This window comes from Nerophis ophidion, linkage group LG22 (assembly GCF_033978795.1).
Source record: "Nerophis ophidion isolate RoL-2023_Sa linkage group LG22, RoL_Noph_v1.0, whole genome shotgun sequence".
Classification (NCBI taxonomy): domain Eukaryota; kingdom Metazoa; phylum Chordata; class Actinopteri; order Syngnathiformes; family Syngnathidae; genus Nerophis; species Nerophis ophidion.
The window spans coordinates 32,202,527-32,221,372 of record NC_084632.1 but is presented as its reverse complement, the minus strand read 5'-3'; the positions used below and the strand labels follow the sequence as shown (position 1 = coordinate 32,221,372).

The following is an 18,846-nucleotide window of genomic DNA, read 5'->3' as shown; positions in this document are numbered from 1 at the left end:
AATGCAGTTTTTGACATTTTCAAATAAACAGAAAAGAGTGCAAGTCGAAACTGTACAATTTTCCATCCATTCATTTTCTACTGCTTGTCCCTTTTGGGGTCGCTGGAGCCTATCTTGGCTGCATTCGGGTGGTAGGCGGGGTACACCCTGGACAAGTCGCCACCTCATCGCAGGGCACAGTACAATTTTAAAGTCAGTAAATTCTTCACTCAGCTTCCCTTGAGACCCAAAACACCCCCCCACCCTCCCACCTCACTCAGGTCAAACCAACAAGGGACATATGGCACAAACATACAACAAGTAAGACAACAAAAATATACACATTCACACACACACGCACGCACACACAGACTCATACAAAGTCAGAGACAGACATTAGAGGCTGAAAGAGAAAAATAAAACATATATATATATTTAAAAAATAAATAACAGGGTCAAGAGGAGATTTTTCCTCATCTGCGTCTGGGGATAAGTCAAGAGAGCTGACATACAGCAAGAAAGGACTCCATGAACTTTGAAACGCTTGAGAAGAGCCTTTTAGCAAAAACCTATGTTTTTCCAGTTTTAGATTGTACAGAACCTCTCTAATCCAACGGCCATGTGATGGGGGGCTAGTCAGCTTCCAATTAACAAGATCAATCGCCCGGCCAGCAAAGTCGTAAAAGCAACAACGCGTTTGTTTTAGTGGTACAGGGCACGTGTTATCAGGGCATGTGCCGAAAATGGCTGATAATATGTTGGGGGAAATGTTTTGACCGTATGCCTTTCCGACTGTGTCAAAAATGTCCTCCCAAAAGGAGCATAGTTTAAAGCAGGACAAGAACATATGGATAAGATCATTTACGGTGATAATTTTTTTTACGTGCGTTATTGACCCTCTGCCCGTCCAATAGTTTGGGGAAATGTGTAATAATGTCTAGTTCACGGGTGTTAAATTCAAGGCCCGGGAGACAGATTTGGCCTGCCATATTATTTAAATATTTTTAACTTTATGATTCTGGAGGGAGGCGTGGTCAGTGCTTTTTGCGGGAGCGGTGGTCGCCATCGCTGTCCAAGGTGCTTGGGACAGCACGCTGGCAGACTGGGGCGTGTCACGGCCGGCTTCAAAACACAGCTGACAGGTGATTAGATTTCCCAAGTGGTACGAGTTGTCTAATCACCTGTTATCTTTAACAGTCGCGGTTGCTAACAGCAGGAAAAAGAGGGCTTGGAGAGTTTGGAGAGGAATGACACGGACTGAAAAGTCGAATATTGAAATTATTGATGGTGAATAAAACCTTGTTCAACTCTGAACGCCGGACTCCTGTGGACGTGTTTGATCAGCGGAACCCGCTCGCAAGCGACTTCTACATCTGGCGCTCAATTAAAAACGGACAATGACAACACCGAGCCCACTAGCTGCGCTGGGGTAGCTCATACCTGAGATGTCCATGGGGAACCACCAACAGATAGAGGTGATGCAAGCACAGTCCTGCGAGCGCTGACTGAGCGATACGGGATAGGGTTAGGGGTTTGGACTAAGGCTAGGTTCAACTTTTAAGTATCTTCTCTTTGCAAATCATTGTATTTTGTTTTTATTTACGATTTACACAACGTCCCAACTTCACTGGGTTTGAGGTTATATATACACACAAACCCCGTTTTCATGAGTTGGGAAATTCTGTTAGATGTAAAAATAAACAGAATACAATGATTTGCAAATCATTTTTAACCGATATTCAATTGAATGCACTACAAAGACAAAATATTTGCTGATCAAACTCTTGAATTTTTATTTTTTTTCTGCAATTAACAATTAACTTAGAATTTCATGGCTGCAACACGTGCCAAAGTACTTGGGAAAGGGCATGTTCACCACTGTGTTACATCACCTTTTCTTTTAACAACACTCAATAAATGTTTGGGAACTGAGGAAACTAAATGTTGAAGCTTTGAAAGTGGAATTCTTTCCCATTCTTGTTTTATGTAGAGCTTCAGTTGTTCAACAGTCCGAAGTCTCCGCTGTCGTATTTTACGCTTTAATAATGCGCCACACATTTTCTATAGGAGACAGGTCTGGACTGCAGGCGGGCCAGGAAAGTACCCGCACTCTTTTTTTACGAAGCCACGCTGTTGTAACACGTGCTGAATGTGGCTTGGCATTGTCTTGCTGAAATAAGCAGGGGAGTCCATGAAAAAGACGGCGCTTAGATGGCAGCATAATGTTGTTCCAAAACCTGCATGTACCTTTCGGCATTAATGGTGTCTTCACAGATGTGTAAGTTACCCATGCCTTGGGCACTAATGCACCCCCATACCATCACAGATGCTGGCTTTTGAACTTTGCATTGGATAACAGTCTGGCTGGTTCGCTTCCCCTTTGGTCCGGATGACACGATGTCAAATATTTCCAAAAACAATTTGAAATGTGGACTCGTCAGACCACAGAACACTTTTCCACTTTGAATCAGTCCATCTTAGATGATCTCGGGCCCAGAGAAGCCGGCGGCGTTTCTGGATGTTGTTGATAAATGGCTTTCGCTTTGCATAGTACAGCTTTAACTTACAGATGTAGCGACGAACTGTATTTAGTGACAGTGGTTTTCTGAAGTGTTCTATAGCCCATGTGGTGATATAGTTGAGAGATTGATGTCGGTTTTTGATACAGTGCCGTCTGAGGGATCGAAGGTCACAGTCATTCAATGTTGGTTTCCGGCCATGCCGCTTACGTGGAGTGATTTCTACAGATTCTCTAAATCTATTGATGTTATGGACCGTAGATGGTAAAATCCCAAAATTTCTTGCAATTGCTCTTTGAGAAACGTTGTTCTTAAACTGTTTGACTATTTGCTCACGCAGTTGTGGACAAAGGGGTGTACCTCGCCCCATCCTTTCTTGTGAAAGACTGAGCATTTTTTGGGAAGCTGTTTTTATACCCAATCATGGCATCCACCTGTTCCCAATTAGCCTGCACACCTGTGGGATGTTCCAAATAAATGGTTGATGAGCATTCTTCAACTTTATCAGTATTTATTGCCACCTTTCCCAACTTCTTTGTCACGTGTTGCTGGCATCAAATTCTAAAGTTAATGATTATTTGCACACAAAAAAAAATAGGTTTATCAGTTTGAACATCAAATATGTTGTCTCTGTAGCACATTCATCTGAATATGGGTTGAAAATGATTTTCAAATCATTGTATTCTGTTTATATTTACATCTAACACAATGTCCCAACTCATATGGAAACGGGGTTTGTGTGTATATATATATATATATATATATATATATATATATATATATATATATATATATATATATATATATATATATATATATATATATATATATATATATATATATATATATATATATACATATACACTCACACACACACATATACACACAAATATTTATAAACGTATACACACATATATATACACCTACACACACATATACATGCATACATATAGACATACATATATACATATATATATGTATATATACACACACACATATACACAAATATTTATAAACATGTACACACATATATATACACCTACACACACATATACATACATATATATACATACATACATATATATACACATATACATACATAAATATATACATACATATATATACAAACTATATATGTAAATACATATATATGTATATACACACACATATATATGTATATATACACAGACTTATATACACATATATATGTATATATACACATATATATATACAGATATATATATATATATATATATACACACATATATATATATACACACACATATATATATATATATATATATATATATATATATATATATATATATATATATAATTTACAAATATTTTTGGGGAAATTCCTACAATGTGAATTCTTCACGGTGGCAGAGGGGTTAGTGCGTCTGCTTCACAATACCAAGGTCCTGCAGTCCTGGGTTCAAATCCAGGCTCGGGATCTTTCTGTGTGGAGTTTGCATGTTCTCCCCGTGAATGCGTGGGTTCCCTCCGGGTACTCCGGCTTCCTCCCACTTCCAAAGACATGCACCTGGGGATAGGTTGATTGGCAACACTAAATTGGCCCTAGTGTGTGAATGTGAGTGTGAATGTTGTCTGTCTATCTGTGTTGGCACTGCGATGAGGTGGCGACTTGTCCAGGGTGTACCCTGCCTTCCGCCCGATTGTAGCTGAGATAGGCGCCAGCGCCCCCCGCGACCCCACAAGGGAATAAGCGGTAGAAAATGGATAGATGGATATATATGTATATATTTATTAGGGGTGTGAGAAAAATCGATTCGAATTTGAATCACGATTCTCACGTTGTGCGATTCAGAATCGATTCTCATTTTCTAAAAATGGATTTATTTTTTTTAATCAATCCAACAAAACAATACACAGCAATACCATAACAATGCAATCCAGTTCCAAAACCAAACCTGAACCAGCAACACTCAGAACTGCAATAAACAGAGCAATTGAGAGGAGACACAAACACGACACAGAACAAACCAAAAGTAGTGAAACAAAAATGAATATTATCAACAACAGTATCAATATTAGTTATAATTTCAGCATAGCAGTGATAAAAATCCCTCATTGAAATGATCATTAGACATTTATAAAAAGAACAATAGTGTCACAGTGGCTTACACTTGCATCGCATCTCATAAGCTTGACAACACACTGTGTCCAATATTTTCACAAAGATAAAATAAGTAAAATGTTTGGTTTGTTTAATAGTTAAAACAAATTGACATTATTGCAATCAGTTGATAAAACATTGTCCTTTACAATTATAAAAGTTTTTTCTTCTAAATCTACTACTCTGCTAGCATGTCAGCAGACTGGGGTAGATCCTGCTGAAATCCCATGTATTGAATAAATACGGAATCGTTTTGAATCGGAAAAATATCGTTTTTGAATCGAGAATCACGTTGAATTAAAAAAAAAATCGATATATGATCGAATCACGACCCTAAGAATCGATATTGAATCAAAACGTGGGACACCCAAAGATTCGCAGCCCTAACATATACATATATATATATATATATCCATCCATCCATTTTCTACCGCTTATTCCCTTTCGGGGTCACGAGGGGCGCTGGCGCCTATCTCAGCTACAATCGGGCGGAAGGCGGGGTACACCCTGGACAAGTCGCCACCTCATCGCAGGGCCAACACAGATAGACCGACAACATTTACACTCACATACACACACTAGGGCCAATTTAGTGTTGGTAATCAACTTATCCCCAGGTGCATGTTTTTGGCGGTGGGAGGAAGCCGGAGTACCCGTAGAGAACCCACGCAGTCACGGGGAGAACATGCAAACTCCACACAGAAGGATCCCGGGCCCGGGATTGAACCAGGGACTACTCAGGACCTTCGTATTGTGAGGCAGACGCACTAACCCCTATTTCCACAGGGGTTATATATAAAACAGGGTTTCCCGCAGCGCTTTGTTGTTAAGGCGGCCGCCTTGACAACAAAGAGCCACCGCCTAAACTAAGGTCTTAAACAAAATATAAATAAAAAGTTTAAAATTATTTTGTTTTTATATTTTTTTTGTCCTGTCCAGCTTCTCAGGCAAATCATATAGCTAATGTAGATGCCCTGTTCAGATTTACTTTACAAAAGAGAAGTGTAGGAAGCTTATCTTGTTGCCTTATTTGTATTTGACTTTATTAAATGTATTTATATTATCATTTGGTGCTAAAGTCTTAACACGCTGCTACGCTTCGTACTGCCTCTGCCTCTGTCAGTACATCTCTGCAGCACCTAGCATTGTCCCACCCACACAACCATCTGATTGGTTACACGCAGAGCGGTAACAGCCAATCAGCAGTGCGTATTCAGAGCGCATCTAACAGCCAATCAGCAGTGCGTATTGAGAGCGCATCTAACAGCCAATCAGCAGTGAGTAATCAGAGCGTATGGAGTCAGTGCTCACAGCAGAGACAGGCAGAGAGAAGAGACGGTGCAGGTTAGCAGAAAGGTGTTCAGCAGGTGAGCATAATGCAGCGGACTCTCCCCAAATTATAATAAACACCTCCCAGTCAATTACTAGTAACATCACTATGAGCTCGTTGACATTCTAGAAATATAAGCGGCAGCTCAGCTCGTTCGCAGTCCTTAAAGTGAAGGCTAATTAGCTTTTAGTGTAACTGATTTTGCGGTGTGTGCATGCGTGCGTGTGTTGCGGACAGTCAAGACCTGTCTGTCTGAGAGAAAGACAAACATTATTGACCTCCAGTTAACAACTAAGTTATTTCACTTTACCTTTTTCTGTGTTGAAGCAGCAAAAAAGGACATTATGTTAAATGAAGAGTTTCTGTCTCTGATAGTAGGTATTATAATGTAAATGCATCATAAAGCCTACATGAAATCTATGGTGTTCAGTAGGGGTGTGGGGAAAAAATCGATTCGAATACAAATCGAATCGAATGCGTTGTGCGATTCAGAATCGCTTCTTTTTTTTTTTAATCGCTTTTTTAAATTTAATTTTTATTTATTTATTCTTTTTTTTTTTTAATCAATCCAACAAACCATTACACAGTAATACCATAACAATGCAATTCAATTCCAAAACCCAACCTGACCCAGCAATACTCAGTCTTGCAGTAAACAGAGCAATTGAGAGGAGACACAAACACGACACAGAGCAAACCAAAAGTAATGAAACAAAAATGAAAATTATCAACAACAGTATCAATATTAGTTATCATTTCAGCATAGCAGTGATTAAAAATCCCTCATTTACATTATCATTAGACATTTATAAAAAAAAAAAAATTTTTTTTAAAGAACAATAGTGTCACAGTGGCTTACACTTGCATCGCATCTCATAAGCTTGACAACACACTGTGTCCAATATTTTCACAGATAAAATAAGTCAAATTTGTGGTTCGCTTAATAATTAAAACAAATTTACATTATTGCAATCAGTTGATAAAACAATTTCCTTTATAATTATAAAAGCTTTTTTTCAAAAATCTACTACTCTGCTAGCATGTCAGCAGACTGGGGTAGATCCTGCTGAAATCCGATGTATTGAATGAATACAGAATCTTTTTGAATCGGAAAAATATCGTTTTTGAATCGAGAATCGCGTTGAATCGAAAAAATCGATATAGTATCGAATCGCGACCCCAATAATCGATATTGAATCGAATCGTGGGACACCCAAAGATTCGCAGGTTATTGTATTAGGACTGTTTTTGTGTGTGTGTGTGTGTGTGTGTGTGTGTGTGTGTGTGTCTGTGTGTGTGTTATTATCCTCTTCTACTTCTAGATGTCCTCTACTTCTAGTAGAGGATAATAAACAACAACTGCGTTAACTATTAACATGTACTGTATTTATTAAATCAACATAAAAAACACAATATACACTTACAAATAGTGCACCAACTACAAAAATCTCCATTTTTCATGACAAAGAACAAAAAAAAAAAGAAAAAAAAGGACAACACCCCCCCACCCCACCCCCAATCCGCGGGACAAATTATTAAGCGTTGACCGGTCCGCGGATACAAAAATGTTGGGGACCACTGCTGTAACCCACCTGGTCCAGCCACTAACATACATCCAGGGGATCAAACCTATGTTGCTTTGATTTTGCTATACAGTCACTTTTATAACCTACTTTCTGCATATGTCTGCAAGACGTTCGTTTGTGGCAGCGTTCCCAGACTACAAATGTAACCGCGCATAGGTGCCGATCCCGTGGTAGGCCCAAGCACCCACGGACAATGCCGAGCACCCACTTAGGATTGGTGGCAACTTTCGATATATTAAAAACTAATGTTTTAATTATTGTTGTTGTTAATTTTGTGGCGTGCTTGGTCAGTTTTGCAGTATAAAGAAGTCATACATCATATAGCCTCTAGTTAACAAAGTCTAACCAAGATCTCATTGTGCCTGGTAATGAACTAATGACCCAATCATCTTAAGGTAGAGCATACTGCACACTAATGAATGAGGGGCATACTTACTCAACAGCCATACATGTCACACTAAGGGTGGCAGTATGAACAATGCCAACGCTGTCATAAACATGTGCCATATAGTGAAACCACACTAAATAACGACAAACACTTTTGGAAAAATATTCGCACCGCAACAGAACATAAACACTACAAAACAAATCCAAGAATTCCTTGCAGCACCAACTCTTCCGGGACACTACAATATAAACAAACACCATTGGTGGATCCGCACCTAACATTCACTAGTACTGATACCAAGTAGAATAGCGTATCTGGTCGATACTATTATGATTACATCAATATTTTTTAACATCACAAAATCTTTCGTTTTTTTTTTAAATGTATATTACGTTTATAAATATACAAATATGTCCCTGGACACATGAGGACTTTGAATATGACCAATGTATGAACCTGTAACTACTTGGTATCGGATCGATACCCAAATTTGTGGTATCATCCAAAACAAATGTAAAGTATCAAACAACAGAAGAATAAGTGATTATTACATTTTGACAGAAGTTTAGCTAGAACATGTTGAAACAAAAAGTAAGCAGATATTAACAGTAAATGAACAAGTAGATTAATAATTAATTTTCTATTGCTTGTCCCTCATAATTTTGACAAAATAATAGAATGATAAATGACACAATATGTTACTGCATATGTCAGCAGTTAAATTAGGAACCTTTGTTGGTTTACTTACTAATAAAAGACAAGTTGTCTTCTATATTCACTGTTTTATTTTATTTAAGGAAACACTTGCAATAAGACACATTTGTTTAATTTTTGTTAAAATAAAGCCAATAATGACATTTTTTGTGGTACCCTTTATTTAGAAAAGTACCCAAAAACTTTTTGTGCGAGTACCAAAATATCGGTATCGGGACAACACTAATAGACATACACCACTGGCAGAAATGTAGATCGGCGCCTATGTAACCACACCCCGGCCTATCCAAAAGTATCCTAATTCATCTTTTAAAAATGTACACTGGGGAGGAGGCTGGCCGACAACACATGATTACATCTGTCAATTTGTGATGTCACAAATGGCCCACTATTGAAAAGACAAAGTACCAAACACATCGTTACGAGACATATCTGACTGCATGCAAGCCGAGTGGTTCGCATTCACACTAAAATAAGAAATTCAGTAGCGTACCGCAAATGGGCGGCGAGTTTAAAACCCCTGCCTCAAGTCTGTGCTGAGCAATACACGGACCAGGGATGCTTCCTTCTTTTGCCTTGTCCCCTGGCAACACTCGCATGCTTCTGAAAAGTGGACATGAGCCTGGGAAACTCTCTTTCTGGAGCAGACGGAAGCACAGAGCACAGCGGGAACGGAATGTCCAAAAGGAAGGAGCGATACCCCCTCCATAGCCCGGACCCAGTGCACTGCCGCTTCATTGTTGCTGCTGGGCTTCCTCTAACCACTCTAGGCTGGAAATGAATGTGGAGAACCTGCAACCACGTTACATCTCTGTGACATTACATTAGCCCATGGTCCATTGTAAAAATTGCTTTAATAATAATTATAATTCCAAAATGTTCAGATGTGATTGTTATATTTTACAGTCCTGTGCAAAAGTTTTGGGTCAGATTTGTTACAATATGAAAATATATGAAGCTAAACAGACGGACAGTGTTGTTTTGATTCCAGTACCTGGACAGTTACATGACGCCATACTAACCTCCATCCATCCATCCATTTTCTACCGCTTGTCCCTTTTGGGATCGTGGCGGGTGCTGGAGCCTATCTCAGCTGCATTCGGGCGTAAGGCGGGTTACACCCTGGACAAGTCGCCACCTCATTGCAGGGCCAACACAGACAGAAAGACAACATTCACACTCACATTCACACACTAGGGCCAATTTAGTGTTGCCAATCAACCTATCCCCAGGTGCATGTCGTTGGAGGTGGGAGGAAGCCGGAGTACCCGGAGGGAACCCACGCAGTCACGGGGAGAACATGCAAACTCCACACAGAAAAATCCAGAGCTCGGGATTGAACGCAGGACTACTCAGGACCTTCGTATTGTGAGGCAGATGCACTAACCCAGGGGTCACCAACCTTTTTGAAACCAAGAGCTACTTCTTGGGTACTGATTAATGCGAAGGGTTACCAGTTTGATACACACTTAAATAAATTGCAAGATATAGCCAATTTGCTCAATTTACCTTTAATAAATAAATATATATACCGGTATATATAAAAAATGGGTATTTCTGTCTGTCATTCCGGTGTACATTTTTTTTCCTTTTACGGAAGGTTTTTCGTCGAGAATAAATGATGGAAAAAACACTTAATTGAACGGTTTAAAAGAGGAGAAAACATGAAAAAAATTAAAATTTAATTTTGAAACATAGTTTATCTTCAATAAAACAATTGGGGCTGATTTTTTTGTGAGGAAGTTAGGATGAATAGCAACAATAATTTACAAAAAAGATATCCAACACATCTATACTTTTAAACAGTTTCTCAACACATTGTTATGGGTTGTGCTAAGGATATCTGTAGCAGTCATGCAGCAATTGCTGCATGTACGAAAGCTAATCAAAATACCACAGTGAGTAGCAGACCAATAACTTATGCAGATGGGATGTTTTGCATTACAATACAAGCATTCTGCGTGTCCTTGATCTTTAACATGTTAACAATACTGAGTTTAAGTACCTCTGCTTACTAGATTTACTACTTGTTGTTGCACAACCTGCACTGCATTATGGACAACATGCTGACAAGTGGGCAATAAAGTCCCACTATGACACTCTGAAGCACAGGCAGAATTACGTGTAAAAAACCAAAACAATACAAAAGTGACAATAAAACAGGTCCGAAATGAAGCAAAAGAAGACCAATGTGCAAACTTCATGAACGACATGTTGCATTTTACACTGCTTTTCTATTCCGTGCAATTTCAAAAAGTTTTTTTACGCTAAAGCAAAAAAAGAGAAAAAAACAGCTTTTTGCTAAAATTAACATGATGTTAAATGTAATAAACATCCATCCATCCACCTTCTTCCGCTTATCCGAGGTTGCATCGCGGGGGCAGCAGCCTAAGCAGGGAAGCCCAGAATTCCCTCTCCCCAGCCACTTGGTCAAAGTTCTCCCGGGGGATCCCGAGGCGTTCCCAGGCCAGCCGGGAGACATAGTCTTCCCAACGTGTCCTGGGTCTTCCCTGTGGCCTCCTACCTGTCAGACGTGCCCGAAACACCTCCCTAGGGAGGCGTTCGGGTGGCATCCTGACCAGATGTCCGAACCACCTCATCTGGCTCCTCTCCATGTGGAGGAGCAGCGGCTTTAGTTTGAGCTCCTCCCGGATTACAGACCTTCTCACCCTGAGGGAGAGCCCCGCCACACGGCGGAGGAAACTCATTTCGGTTGCTTGTACCCGTGATCTTGTACTTTCGGTCATAACCCAAAGCTCATGACCATAGGTGAGGATGGAAACGCAGATCGACCGGTAAATTGAGAGCTATGCCTTCTGGCTCAGCTCCTTCTTCACCACAACAGATCGATATAACGTCCACATTACTGAAGACGCTGCACCGATCTGCCTGTCGATCTCACGATCCACTCTTCCCTCACTCGTGAACAAGACTCCGGGGTACTTGAACTCCTCCACTTGGGGCAAGATCTCCTCCCCAACCCGGAGATGGCACGCCACCTTTTTCCGGTCGAGAACCATAGACTCGGACTTGGAGGTGCTGATTCCCATTCCAGTCACTTCACATTCGGGTGCGAGATCCTGGCCAGATGAAGCCATCAGGACCATATCATCTGCAAAAAGCAGACACCTAATCCTGCAGCCACCAAACCAGATACCCTCAACGCCCTGACTGCGCCTAGAAATTCTGTTCATAAAAGTTATGAACAGAATCGGTGACAAAGGGCAGCCTTGGCGGAGTCCAACCCCCACTGGAAAGGGGTTCGACTTACTGCCGACAATGCGGACCAAGCTCTTGACACTGATCATACAGGGAGATATGTATTTTTTATGTATGTCGCTCTGGATAAAAGCGTCTGCCAAATACTTAAACATAAACATATATAAACACCTGAAAGTCTTTATATCTACAAAGTCGATTATGGAACTGCGGCCTAGGGTGTCCTGGTGCCAAGTGTACAAAATGAGAATCAGCACCTCCAAGTCCGAGTCCATGGCTCTCGCACGGAAAAGGGTGGAGTGCCATCTCCGGGTTGGGGAGGAGTTCAAGTACCTAGGAATCTTGTTCACGAGTGAGGGAAGAGTGGATCATGAGATCGACAGGCGGATCGGTGCGGCGTCTTCAGTAATGCGGACGTTGTACCGATCCGTTGTGGTGAAGAAGGAGCTGAGCCGGAAGGCAAAGCTCTAAATTTACCGGTCGATCTACGTTCCCATCCTCACCTATGGTCATGAGCTTTGGGTCATGACCGAAAGGATAAGATCACGGGTACAAGCGGCCGAAATTAGTTTCCTCCGCCGTGTGGCGGGGCTCTCCCTTAGAGATAGGGTGAGAAGCTCTGCCATCGGAGAGGAGCTCAAAGTAAAGCCGCTGCTCCTCCACATCGAGAGGAGCCAGATGAGGTGGCTCGGGCATCTGGTCAGGATGCCACCCGAACGCCTCCCTAGGGAGGTGTTTAGGGCACGTCCAACCGGTAGGAGGCCACGGGGAAGACCCAGGACACGTTGGGAAGACTATGTCTCCCAGCTGGCCTGGGAACGCCTCAGGATCCCCCGGGAAGAGCTAGACGAAGTGGCTGGGGAGAGGGAAGTCTGGGCTTCCCTGCTTAGGCTGCTGCCCCCGTGACCTGACCTCGGATAAGCGAAAGAAGATGGATGGATGGATGGATGGATGGAAGTCTTTATATCAGCTAAAACCACCAATGTGGCTTTTACAATCTTTATCTTCATCATTTATTTAACCTTTATATTATTCAAATATGACATTTTAAATGTAATTAATTTCATTGACAAGCAATTCAATTAAGGTCATACTCTTGTTTGCTAGCGGGTACGATTTCAGTACTATTGAAGGTCTTTGCTCTTCAACTCTGTGGTAATATTGTTTTCACAAAATACAACCAATAGTACGTTAATGTTAAAAATTACTTGTGAAAACTAACCCCCCCGATTCCTATTTTTAACAGTCCACTCATTAGAGCAGGAAAATGCTGACCAACAGCCCGGCATCTTTCTTTTCTACCTGTCAACTGTCAGTTAAAGCTGCTCGCCGGCTCCTCATCACCACTTCAAGATGGCGGCCAAATTTCTCGCATCACAGCAGCCAATGCTACGTCTACTTATAAGAGATCTATGATTGAAAGTACATTAACTGCAACGGCGCCACACATTACAGGTAAGTTAAACATACATAGCGGAACAATAACATTTGCAAAAAGTGCTACAAGGCATGCCGGGTACGTACAAGTACACGTGGACTCCAAACATAAACATAAACACCAGCAGGTTGTCATCATGTAAAGCAGTGTGGACCTATGGAATGGTGGTGGAAATGAACCCCCCGATTCCTATTTTCAACAGTCCGCTCATTTGAGCAGGAAAACGCTGAATAACAGCCCGGCATCTTTGTTTTCTACCTGTCAACTGTCTGTTAAGGCTGCTCGCCGGTGTTGTAAGCACAATACCAATGGGTGCAATTTGCAAAATGCGCAACCGCATTTTGCAAATTTAATGTCAAATCAAATCAAATGGGGCTTCACGGTGGAAGAGGGGTTAGTGCATCTGCCTCACAATACAAAGGTCCTGAAGTCCTGGGTTCAAATCCAGGGTCGGGATCTTTCTGTGTGGCGTTTGCATGTTCTCCCCGTAAATGCGTGGGTTCCCTCCGGGTACTCGGGCTTCCTCCCACCACCAAAGACATCCACCTGGGGATAGGATGATTGGCAACACTAAATTGGCCCTAGTGTGTGAATGTGAGTGTGAATGTTGTTTGTCTATCTATGTTGGCCCTGCGATGAGGTGGCGACTTGTCCAGGGTGTACCCCGCCTTCCGCCCGATTGTAGCTGAGATAGGCGCCAGCGCCTCCCGCGACCCCAAAAGGGAATAAGCAGTAGCAAATGGATGGATGGATCAAATCAAATGTTTATTGGATTCATCACTGTACAGTGTACATCCACGACTAAACTACTGACTAAACTACTACCACAACTTGGTTTACTATTTATAAAATATAATAATGTTGGGTTACCTGGAACTTAAAATAGGCCACCCGGCCTGAATCCATACTTCCCTTAGTAAACCAAGTTGTGGTAGTAGTTTAGTCAGTAGTTTAGTCGTGGATGTACACTGTATAGGGATGAATCCAATAAACATTTGATTTGATTTGACATTAAATTTGCAAAATGTGGTTGTGCATTTTGCAAATTGCGCCCATTGGTATTGTGCTTACAACACCGGCTCCTCATCACCACTTCAAGATGGCGGCCGAATCTCTCGCGTCACAGCAACCAATGCGTACTGGGAAGCCAGAACAAACACCCAGTGGCGTAATACAGTGTATTACTTTGTAGGTACTTTCTTATCAAAAATACTTTTTAACTTTTATAGCGAATTTAAAGCTCACCGCATGCTGAAATCCCTCAACGCATCTCCTTCGCGCGCAAAGGTCTGTCTCCGTTTCACTGCGCAGGCGCAACAACACTTCCACAATCTCTACCAATCACCTTTAAGGTAGGGTACGTCCACGAACACGGGGAGTCCTAACATAAAACATAAACACCAGCAGGTTGTTATCATGTAAAGCAGTGTGGACCTGTGGAATGGCGGTGGAAATTAACCCCTCGATTCCTATTTTCAACAGTCGGCTCATTTGAGCAGGAAAACGCTGACCAGGCATCTTTCTTTTCTACCTGTCAACTGTCAGTTTAGGCTGCTCGCCGGCTCCTCATCACCACTTCAAGATGGCGGCCGAATTTCTCGCGTCACAGCAACCAATGCGTACTGGGAAGCCAGAACAAACACTCATCGGCGTAATACAGTGTATTACTTTGTAGGTACTTTCTTATCAAAAATACTTTTTAACTTTTAAAGCGAATTTTAAGCTCACCGCATGCTGAAATCCCTCAACGCATCTCCTTCGCGCGCAAAGGTCTGTCTCCGTTTCACTGCGCAGGCGCAAGAACACTTCCGCAATCTATACCAATCACCTTTAAGGTAGGGTACGTCCATGAACACGGGGAGTCCTAACATAAACATAAACACCAGCAGGTTGTTATCATGTAAAGCAGTGTGGGCCTGTGGAATGGCGGTGGAAATTAACCCACCGATTCCTATTTTCAACAGTCGGCTCATTTGAGCAGGAAAACGCTGACCACCAGCCAGGGATCTTTCTTTTCTACCTGTCAACTGTCAGTTTAGGATGCTCGCCGGCTCCTCATCACCACTTCAAGATGGCGGCCGAATTTCTCGCGTCACAGCAACCAATGCGTACTGGGAAGCCAGAACAAACACCCAGTGGCGTAATACAGTGTATTACTTTGTAGGTACTTTCTTATCAAAAATACTTTTTAACTTTTATAGCGAATTTAAAGCTCACCGCATGCTGAAATCCCTCAACGCATCTCCTTCGCGCGCAAAGGTCTGTCTCCGTTTCACTGCGCAGGCGCAACAACACTTCCACAATCTCTACCAATCACCTTTAAGGTAGGGTACGTCCACGAACACGGGGAGTCCTAACATAAACATAAACACCAGCAGGTTGTTATCATGTAAAGCAGTGTGGACCTGTGGAATGGCGGTGGAAATTAACCCCCCGATTCCTATTTTCAACAGTCGGCTCATTTGAGCAGGAAAACGCTGACCAGGCATCTTTCTTTTCTACCTGTCAACTGTCAGTTTAGGCTGCTCGCCGGCTCCTCATCACCACTTCAAGATGGCGGCCGAATTTCTCGCGTCACAGCAACCAATGCGTACTGGGAAGCCAGAACAAACACTCATCGGCGTAATACAGTGTATTACTTTGTAGGTACTTTCTTATCAAAAATACTTTCTAACTTTTAAAGCGAATTTTAAGCTCACCGCATGCTGAAATCCCTCAACGCATCTCCTTCGCGCGCAAAGGTCTGTCTCCGTTTCACTGCGCAGGCGCAAGAACACTTCCGCAATCTATACCAATCACCTTTAAGGTAGGGTACGTCCACGAACACGGGGAGTCCTAACATAAACATAAACACCAGCAGGTTGTTATCATGTAAAGCAGTGTGGGCCTGTGGAATGGCGGTGGAAATTAACCCACCGATTCCTATTTTCAACAGTCGGCTCATTTGAGCAGGAAAACGCTGACCACCAGCCAGGCATCTTTCTTTTCTACCTGTCAACTGTCAGTTTAGGATGCTCGCCGGCTCCTCATCACCACTTCAAGATGGCGGCCGAATTTCTCGCGTCACAGCAACCAATGCGTACTGGGAAGCCAGAACAAACACCCTGCGGCGTAACACAGTGTATTACTTTGTAGGTACTTTCTTATCAAAAATACTTTTTAACTTTTAAAGCGAATTTTAAGCTCACCGCATGCTGAAATGCCTCAACGCATCTCCTTCGCGCGCAAAGGTCTGTGTCCCTTTCACTGCGCAGGCGCAAGAACACTTCCGCAATATCTACCAATCACCTTTAAGGTAGGGTACGTCCACGAACACGGGGAGTCCTAACATAAACATAAACACCAGCAGGTTGTTATCATGTAAAGCAGTGTGGACCTGTGGAATGGCGGTGGAAATTAACCCCCCGATTCCTATTTTCAACAGTCGGCTCATTTGAGCAGGAAAACGCTGACCACCAGCCAGGCATCTTTCTTTTCTACCTGTCAACTGTCAGTTTAGGCTGCTCGCCGGCTCCTCATCACCACTTCAAGATGGCGGCCGAATTTCTCGCGTCACAGCAACCAATGCGTACTGGGAAGCCAGAACAAACACCCGGCGGCGTAATACAGTGTATTACTTTGTGGGTACTTTCTTATCAAAAATAGTCTTTAACTTTTAAAGCAAATTTTAAGCTCACCGCATGCTGAAATCCCTCAACGCATCTCCTTCGCGCGCAAAGGTCTGTCTCCGTTTCACTGCGCAGGCGCAAGAACACTTCCGCAATCTCTACCAATCACCTTTAACATAAACATAAACACCAGCAGGTTGTTATCATATGAAGCAGTGTAGACTTATGGAATGGCGGTGACCTAATTGCAATATTAGTCAACAAAACAACGGGTGTATATTTCTGACCTTTAATAGTTGAGAGGTATAAGCTCGGGAGGGAGCGTGAACCCCGCTAAGCCGCTCACGTGACGCGCGTGACGTCACTGCAGTGTTGCCGCCAGATAAACCTGCTCTTGACTTATCACTGTTGCACATGAAAAAAAAACCGCATAAATGTTATTATTACCACACAAACCACTAGCGTGGAGTTTATAATGTAGGTCCGTGCCGTGGGAAATATCACGTGATTATTAGGAGATACGTCCCATAATTCAAATAACAACATGAAGTACGTGTTATTTATGTCATTTTGCAGCAATACACAATGCAAGGTGCTCCCCGGGATCAAGTCCACGATGACGTCGCCGTTAGTGTTCAAAATGTCATCCCACACATTATGTAACCACCCGGATTGCATCATTTGATAACATCACACCGCATGCACCGAATCACGATAGCACGAGTAAATGCGATTAGATGTTGCTTTACCTTTCAGGATAGATTCAGGCATTCTCCCCGGAGTACTATATAGTCTTCCAACTGCAGAGATGCGCTCGATCCTCTCCGCGTCTGACAGCGGCGACCTTTGTGTTGTCATTCGTTGCAAGTCAAAAGATCAAAGCGTTTCATGTTGCACGATAACATGCATGCAAGAGAGCAGCGCACACCTTGCCGTGGAAGCAACACGCTGCATCCCATCAAGGCTTGGTGGTAAATCCCTATATAGAAGATGCAGCTTGGTGTGCTGAAGTGCGCCCCTCAGCGCATCATGTCTGAGCTGCCATGACTGGAGCAGCTTTGTAAAACCTGGACTGGAGTATCACGTGGGCACTGCAGTGTCACGCATCTGCAATTGAAGAAAACTCCAGAAAACCAAAAAGGTAAGGTAATGCAGTGATTTTCAACCACTGTGCACGGCACGTGCCGTGAGATATTGTCTGGTGTGCCGTGGAAATCTAAAGGCCTACTGAAACCCACTACAACCCACCACGCAGTCTAAAAGTTTATCAATCAATCAATCAATCAATGTTTACTTATATAGCCCTAAATCACTAGTGTCTCAAAGGGCTGCACAAACCACCACGACATCCTCGGTAGGCCCACATAAGGGCAAGGAAAACTCACACCCAGTGGGACATCGGTGACAATAATGACCCAGTGGGACGTCGGTGACAATGATGACTATGAGAACCTTGGAGAGGAGGAAAGCAATGGATGTCGAGCGGGTCTAACATGATACTGTGAAAGTTCAATCCATAATGGATCCAACACAGTCGCGAGAGTCCAGTCCAAAGCGGATCCAACACAGCAGCGAGAGTCCCGTTCACAGCGGAGCCAGCAGGAAACCATCCCAAGCGGAGGCGGATCAGCAGCGCAGAGATGTCCCCAGCCGATACACAGGCAAGCAGTACACAGGCCACTGGATCGGACCGGACCCCCTCCACAAGGGAGAGTGGGACATAAAAGAAAAAGAAAGGAAACGGCAGATCAACTGGTCTAAAAAGAGAGTCTATTTAAAGGCTAGAGTATACAAATGAGTTTTAAGGTGAGACTTAAATGTTTCTACTGAGGTGGCATCTCGAACTGTTACCGGGAGGGCATTCCAGAGTACTGGAGCCCGAAATGAAAAAGCTCTATAGCCCGCAGACTTTTTTGGGGCTTTGG

General features: G+C 42.6%; 1 protein-coding gene across 5 annotated transcripts in view; it reads right to left on the bottom strand.

The window, feature by feature from the left end:
- The window catches only part of dnajc6 (DnaJ (Hsp40) homolog, subfamily C, member 6), an 80,483-nt gene extending 62,502 nt beyond the window's left edge, over window positions 1-17,981 (bottom strand). Inside the window, exons 1-2 of one of the 5 annotated variants that reach the window (XM_061883707.1) lie at window positions 17,850-17,866; window positions 17,671-17,765 (exon numbers count right to left, since the gene is read on the bottom strand). The gene's annotated coding sequence lies outside the window, so the exon portion shown is untranslated. Of the gene's footprint in view, window positions 1-9,149; window positions 9,408-14,558; window positions 14,669-14,844; window positions 14,936-15,041; window positions 15,291-17,670 lie in introns of those variants that run through there. The other 4 variants (XM_061883708.1, XM_061883706.1, XM_061883709.1 and 1 more) reach the window with 4 other exon arrangements.
- Window positions 17,982-18,846: the final 865 nt, after the last annotated feature.